This window comes from Mytilus galloprovincialis, chromosome 6, assembly GCF_965363235.1.
Source record: "Mytilus galloprovincialis chromosome 6, xbMytGall1.hap1.1, whole genome shotgun sequence".
In the NCBI taxonomy this organism is placed as follows: domain Eukaryota; kingdom Metazoa; phylum Mollusca; class Bivalvia; order Mytilida; family Mytilidae; genus Mytilus; species Mytilus galloprovincialis.
Genome location: NC_134843.1, coordinates 83,996,878 through 84,005,797, shown reverse-complemented (window position 1 = coordinate 84,005,797; position 8,920 = coordinate 83,996,878).

Genomic DNA, 8,920 nt, shown 5'->3' with positions numbered 1-8,920 from the left:
GAATTATGATTTTAATACAACTTTATTTTGACAAGGACTATAATAGTTACAGTATAAGTAAAAAAACAAATGAACTCGAAAATGTTACACGATTGTCGGGTTGTTAATGCATATTACTATTATAAGACCTATGGGGTGCATGCAAACTTATGTAACGTTCACCTTAAAAGTAAAACATTGAGCGACACCTGTTCGACCTCTGTTATATATATGTTTGTTATCAGGATACATAAAAAAAACTGCCCATTGTAAGCTAAGTGTAGATCATATCAATATTCACATTCAGTTTCTAACAAACAAATAATTCCCTTAAAAATATGTTATCGAGGTTCCTGATTTTATGTCCGACAAAAGAGTTCCCTCAAACTAGTGTTATCGAGGTTTGTTGTTTAATGGTCGACAAAACATGTCTCAAACTGATGTTATCGCGATTCTGGTTTTATGACGAACACAATATTTTTCTTTGTCGGTGTGTAAAGAGATAAACGGCACCCTAATAGAAACCAAATATACGTTGTCCGTATTATTATTCATACATATAGGGGTAAACACAAAACAGGGATTATAAAAAATACATTTCACCTCGCTTCAAATTGATGTTCTATTCCTGACAAAATTAGAACTTGGTGATTTTGATCACACCAATCCAACTGAACCTAAATAAGTATGGACACCACTGTCACTCGTTGGTCTCTTTTATAATGTTTCGTTAATATAAGAATAAGAAGATTTTGGTATGATTGCCATTGAGGGAATGCTCCATCAGAGATCAAACGACGTACAAATAAACAACTATAGGTCAACATACGGCACTCAACAATGAGCAAAACTTATATCGCATAGTCATCTATAAATGCCCGAACTGAGAAATTAAATAACTTGAACGAAAAAACTAACCGAATACAAATGTACAGATAATAATCATCAGTTAGTGTTTCTTAAGCAACTTTGATAATTTTGCTAAGATGGAGACTTAAATTTTCAAGTCGTTAATTGTTTTCATATGATGACATCAGTTCTAAGCTAATGCATTTAGAAGCTTTTTCTACCGATAAGAATGTCCATGAAAAATGGATGTAGCTAACATAAAACAAATCAAATACTTGAATCAGAGATCACTACGATCAAATTAAAGCAAAATCGTCGACAGTTAACGGACGATATAATGACTTGTTCGTCGTAGGTCTTGTTAATCGCTGGCTTACAACGCGTCTGGCGTACTAAATTATAATCCTGGTACCTTTAAAACTATTTACAAATGTTTTGAATAGAGCGTCCCTGATGAAAGTTTATCCAGAAAAGCGCTTATAATCCTGGTACCTTTGATAACTATTTTGTCGAAATGATGTGATATTTAAATTCATCGATTATCTGTGTTAAAAAGACAAATCAGCGTTTTAAATCTAAAACAAAACAAGAACAATCTTTAAAAAAGATATCCGACGTATTTAAATTTGAGTATATGTTTAAAAATATCATTCCGATAACCTTCAGAAGCACAATGACTTAATGATGCATGACCTCTTTAATTAAATCTCCATCTGAATGTAACTACAAGAAGGCGATTGCAGTGCACTGAAACCTGCATAGTTTGACACAATTTGTCCTTGGTGGCAACGCCTGTTCAGTACCTTCATCTTGTGACCAACAATGCTCTAACTATCTAAAAATCAATGAATTACCAACAAATGAACGTTACAAATTGTTTTTGAATATTCCGATTATATTTAATAAGTGATTTACCATTTAAATAACGTTTTCTCTGTTTGTGTTCAGTATTCTCGGTCCTCGTATCTTTCTGTTTACATTCACCAAAACCCCGCGGAAATCTCACATGCGTAGTTGCGTTCTAAAAGTCATGTACGTTCGTACAACAAAGTTTACATTAAAAATTATATAATTGTCCCGAATAAACAGCTGTCATGGATACAAAGAGCTATTGGAGAAACAATTATTTTGATAAAAATATAAATCTTTGTAAGATCTAGTTCAAATATTTATAGTTTTTCACTTGCTTTCCATCACGATATAATTAACGAGACGTGTTTTCAAACACAACCAAATCACCCACCATGACAGCATTTTGTCCAATCACAGAAAGGATTTTCGAGCATGCGTATTCTGTTGCCATAGTTAAGCGTCCTTAAGTTCAAAGGGCACAAACCGAAACTATACCGACTACGTCGGTAAAAAGACAAATAAAATTGTAATATCACGAAGTACATGGGAAAAATTAAAGGAAATTATATAACCGATTACCACAGATTTAACTGTCATTTTCTACCAGCACTTTTGAAAACGATTATTCTGCATTATTTGTATAAATTCCTTACGGTTGTTATACATGTTTTATAACCTAAATTATGTATGCAACTTCGTTCTTAAAAGTACCTCCGTGATAAAGTAAACACATCTTTATATAAATCTAATATAATTGTCACGTCATTTATCTTGATAGTAATGAAAAAGATGAATATCCGCAGTTGATTCCCAAAGGATTCAAAAACAATAAAAGCTGCACTAACAGCATTATGTCAAATTATCTGTAGCTAAATGGGGTAACTGGAACAGAATGCGATCAATTCAGTCGGTTTTACATCGACGATAATGTCTTTGCCCTTATACTGTGCTGTTACAAAACTGCCAGGATGAATATATTTATTGCAAAGAAGATAATAGACAGTATTATGGTAAAGTACATTGAATATAAAGGAATATCACAATTAGCTATTGAAAAATTGTTTCATTAAATGCTAGTCATAACTTTTTTAATGTACTTTCAGCATTTTGTATGGAATATTTTCTTTATATAGCAGACAAGCCCCATCTTATAAGTGGACCATCACAGTTTTATAAAAAAAAATATTTTGTAATCAATGTGAAACTAATAGAAACACTTACATACCTTTACCCTTGGGCAACATCTGGCCAGACTAAGAACAGGCTATTGGAACTGCTCGAGTTTCAATGCATCTCAACATTGTATTTAAGGGTATATTTTGAGGTTAAATTAAATAAAATCTAGAATTTGAAACTGATTTTATAAGTCTGAAGAAAATTTTAGGAACAAAATAAACGATACAAAAACTCCTTTTTGAGATATTAAATTTTAAAAGAATGGCGGGAAAAGGCTGACTTTAACCTTTGTTTCGCATTGGCATTTTTTGGGTCTCAAATCGTGTGAAAAAAATTCTAGAATGAGTTATTTGTTTTGTAAATGACCTTTTATGATGTATTGAAGTCTTATATGAAAAAAAGTGTGTTATTTGGAAAACTATTTTGCCATTCGATAAAGGATTTCAATTTTGAATTTTCCTTACTACTGATGAATTCTCTAGTTATGATTGTTGAAATCGTTTGATTTTGTCACTTTTGTATTACTTTACCCTTCAGAAATTAGAATTTTTGATAGATATTTTTACTAATTAAAACAAAATGTTAAAGAAAGGAGAATGTCTTTGTTGTATTTGATATAAACATATTTTACACTTTCAATTAGAAGACAATTTTAATTAAATCTGTTCTTATATTTGAAACAAAAACAATCAAGTTTGCAAATTTAAAATTAAGTGTGACACTATTCTTCGATATAACACTGACTGTACTAGCAACATGACTTTATAAATGTCTTTATGATTTGAAACCAATATATGGAATACTTCATTGCACATTGCATCATGGAAATACAGTTCATTTTCTACAGTTATTTGAATCCTATATTGTGTACTGTCAATCTTGCTTATTTCCATCCTAATATTATTGTCACAGAGAATGTTTAAATTAGGACAACATTATAGATTTAACTTATTATGGCTTTTATTGTCTAATGAATGTTTTATTAATTTTTCGCGTTTTATGTTTATTCTGATACTTAACATATCTGTTTTTGACAGATACATATATAAACAATAAGCTTCACTTAATAAGAAAATGCTAATTTGTATTTCCCACCAAATATAGGTTATCAGTTGAAATGCCACTATATTTCTAGAAGACAGGACTACAGTGAAATAAGATAACAGACACAATAAAACAACATGACATCAATATCGAAAAAAGAGCAATAGGTGACAGAACAGTACATGAACAGTTACCATTTTAACATATTGGATAAAGTTAAATTTATGTTTATTTGTGTATCAAATTTCACTCATGAAAAAGTATCTTCCCGAATATCAAAATTTTATTTATCATTAGTTTAGTAGTTTATTAAAGAAAACTCAGCCGCAGAAGACTGCGTAACAGAAGCATATTATACACAATATCAATAACAACATAGTTCATAATACAAACAGTATACATTTTTAAATTATACATCTTCAGAAATAAGTCTGTGTTTATTACAGTTTTAAATTAGACAAGCATCTTTTCTACCTTTTGAATAAAAATTGACAGCTTAGACAGCACATTAATGTCACAATATTTAAGCATGCCAAATCCTTTTTTTTTTCATTTGGATATTTTAAATAATACGGAGGTATAAACTTCCCCCTTAAATCCTTAACTTTACAATTGGTACATTTACATATATACAATGATATAGTGGTATAAATCTCCAAGACCAGCTTTACAAAGAGGACAAATTCTCTCATATCGTGGTACATTTCTCCATCTTCCTGTTTCGATGGGAAACTTTGTATTACATACCCTTAATTTACATATATTTATTCTATGACCCCGCCCTAATTTTAACAGATGTGGTTCTAAGCAAAACTCTTCTTTAAAGTGTCAATAAAATTCCCCCCTTGATGAGTTGTTTATATCAGAGAACCATTTTTGAATAGACTGGTCCTGGAGACGCTGCCTTACATTAATTTTAATATAATTAAAATCAACTTGCTCCGGAATATTATATAGTTCACAAAAGCCACAGTCATTAAACATAAATTTTACATAGTTAAACCACTTGAAATTATAACCTTCATGCTCACGCATGTACCAAAGTAACTTATACAATTTACCCAATAGTTTTTTTCATTTGTTGCTAGCTTGTGCCAAAAACATACCATTTTTAACTTGATTTGCAGTTCAAGTGGAAATCTTCCAAGTGTCCTTAAAGATACCAATAAGTCATGAATTTGGAATGATTCCAGAATCAAACACTAAATTAAATAACTTAGTGTAAATAGGCAAAAATTGTTTCACCGTGCTTTTTATATATTCGTTGACAATCTCATCTTCCCCTGGGGTTTTATCATTACATATTTTTTTTAATAGCTGACAGTATTTCGTCCTGATCTATTATTTCAATAAAACCCTGACTTTGTATACTATTAGCTAAATCATCATCATCATCATCTAGAACATCGCTTTTATTTAATGACTTAAAATAGTGTTCAGAAAAAAGTGGGTTGAATTAGAGAACGTTGAATTCTTTTATCAGTGGAAAAATACTGGAGGACAGTAATAGATAATCAATAAGAGATAAACTATTACAAGTAGTCAAACCTATCATATAATCATTACCTGGTAACCTACTGTTACCAATATACAAATTGTTACGTTTACAAAAATCTATAAGTTTGTACCCATAGTTATTAGGCACACTGCTATCTTCTGAACATCGCTTTAAAGATACATTTCTGTCACATAAATTTTGATAAATCACCATACTTGATGACTTTCACCTCACCAAATTGTACCCTTCGTCAGATTGCTCTCCTGTCCTGTTAGGAACTACCTCTTATCAAGTTAATCATGATATGTAATACAAGCTCTGGTATATGGTATCAGCTGGGACATTTATACTCTATATGCAGCATTAAAGGATTTATCATCATTTCATTGTGTAAACACTAGTTATGTATGGTGTTTGCAGACATCAACGCAAAAAAATGTACAAGCAGAAATAAATTTGTGATATACCCTACAAAAAAACAAAATCAGCACTTTTTGTAAAAACCTTTGTCTTGTTAGTACGGCGGCTTTGTGAAAAAATGTGCACATCCTGCTACAAGCATGAAATTTGGCATAGACCTTTCTCAACTTTTTCTCTTTTATTTCAGATAGGGAGGCATTTGAAAAAAATGTCTCACTTCCGGTAAAATCCAAAATGGCGGACATCATACTTAAATTAGCCTAATATAACAGGCTAGTATGTGAAAAGTTGTTATTTTAAACATGCTACTATCATAATATTTGGTGCAAACTTTTGTTATGTACTATTTTTTGTTCCATGATATAGATTAGATGTCTTCAAAAACCCTACTTCCCGTAAAATCCAACATGGTGGACATTGTACTAAAATAAGCTTCTCATGGATACAATGTATAAGACATATGTTTTTGAAACCCTTACATCCGGTGATATCCAATATGGCGGACATAGAAATATTGATAATTTTTCATTTTAATATTCAACTTTTTTTAGAATGTAAATAAAATGTATTTTTAAAGCTGGTCATTAAACTTTTGGCTTTAAGTCATCTACAAAACCACTTATTCTATTCAGTTTTATATGTTTAAATATAAAGTTAAAATGTCCAATAAAAAAAAAACAATATGGCGTAACTTACAAAGATGAGTCCTTAATCCATATCTTCGATGTAGAGTTTTGGATAGATTGATTAAAACAAAATAAAATCACTTAAGTTCTTAAACATCTTTAGAATGACTTATCTATGGCCGCAAATACATGTTTATTCACAATCGGAGATCTTATTTTCCAAATTTACAAAGATCGTGGTATTGTTTCTTACATCTATAATGTACAAGCTCCTGATAAAATGGCCTCACAAAGAGTTGTCCAAAAGGGTTCCCATGGATCATATTTTCCCTTCGCCATTCATAAGCGATGGACCAGTTAGCTTGTTACTCATTCGCACCCGCCACGGTATATTGCACGTTTTACTTGCTGAAAAAGACTAGAACGAGTCGTGGTAATAGCATCAATAAGTATTTCCTCTTCCAAAACCACATTTTACTTGCTGCGTTAACCCCATCTGATAAGTTCGTTCAATCTTACAACAAAAAGACGTATCGTTCTATCAATGACATTGTCAAATCCATTTCTAGTGATGTTGGCTGATCAATCATCATTCTTAATGATACATCCTTAAACACCATCCATGTCACCAACGCAGTTCCTTTTCCAGTGAATGTGTAATCTCTCAATGCCTAGTGTTTTTGAAAGGTCATGGATAGATATTATATCTGAAGCTTTTCCCACTTCCAAATGCAAGCCATGTTTGTCTGCCGCTATGTCACCGAAAAGCTACAGCAATGGCAGCAACATCAGTATCGATTGTTCAAGTCATGACGCAGTTAAGTCTGTGTTTAACTGCATCAGACACATGCATCTTGATTTAAGTGAACATGATGTGGTGGATGAACATCCTGAGCAATTGTTGCTACAACTACCTTTTCCTTAACATCTATTGAGCAAGCTGTTGCGAATGAAAACTTAAAAGTTCTTTCTTATTGTCGTCATCTTGATTTGACTCTGGATTCGTCTGTGTATTCCCTTTCCCCTGAAAGTAGCTCTTGCTTCTTATAACAAATGCTCAGGATGTTATATCTTATCTACCTCGAGATGTATTTCAAGTTTATCACCATGCTGACATTAAGAGGCTGACAATAGAATCATGATGCATGTGTCTGATGCAATGAAACACGAAATTGAACGAGTCATGATTCGAATAGTCGTTACTGATGATGCTGTCATTACAGTTTCGCTATTCCGTGACAGGGGTAGACGAACTATGGATTGTTGTTTGGGAGGGAAAAAAAGCTTTGAATAAATTTATATAAATGACCTTTCAAATGCACCTTACAATGAGTGAGTACAAACACTTATTGTGATCCATGTCTCTACCAGTTGTGATATGGTTCTCTGATTGCTTGAAAAGGAAAAAAAGACGGCGTGGGAGACATTATGGCATTTGAAGAACATAAGGAATGATGATTGATCAGTCTACATCACAGAGGTTTAATTGTAAGATCACACAAACTTATCAGATGGGGTTAACATGGTTAACGAATCAAGAAAATAACTATTTGTGCAAAAGGGAACACTAATTGAGGGTATTCCCTCAGTTGGGTTTAGTTTTTTCCTGCATGTAAAACGTGCAATATACTAAGGCAGGTGTTTAGGGGGACGAGCTTGAAATTGGCTTATATGCTACCCAGTTCAGGCGCTAATGAATGACGAAGTGGCAAAGAGGATAATTTTTAAGTAACTCCATCTAATGCCTCATCATTTTGTCAGAAGCTTGTACATTGTGGATATACTGGGGAATGCAGTTCAATGTTAAAAAAATGCTACATCCTAAGCATCAGAAACAAAAGCCATAAAATCTACAGTTTATTGGACACATACTACAACGAGTCAAGCATAACCCGTACCTAGGCCTACAAATTTCGGAAGACTTCAAATGGACCACCCAAATATTAAACGTGGCAGAGAAAGCAAATTCAACACTAAGCTTTCAATGAAGAAACTTGAAAAACTGCCCACAAGATTGCAAAAAAACCAGCTTAAATCGCGCTCGTTGATCAACGATGGATTATGGAGCCTTAGTGTAGGACCCCTACATGGTAACAAGAATAAATAAGCTAGAAAGGATACAACGTCAAGCGGCAAGATTTATCACCATAGATTACAAGTCAAGAGACGACGGGTGTGTCCTAAATATGCTTGCCCAACTGGAATTGCAAGACCTCCAAACAATTGCAAGACGAACAAGCTAGAAGTTGATATTTATGTACAAAGTGGTTTAGGGGCTGATTCACGCTATTGAACCAGACGAATTTCTCAAAAAAGCACGTCCTAAGAGAAAATTAACTGCCAAGAAGTTCGAAGACTACCACGCAACAAATATTTTGGAAAAGTCTTTTGACATTCCACTAAGCAAAACACCACAATACTCAAACTCATTGTAAAGACAGTGATCACGTCGAATCAGCTAGACGACACTGTAGTG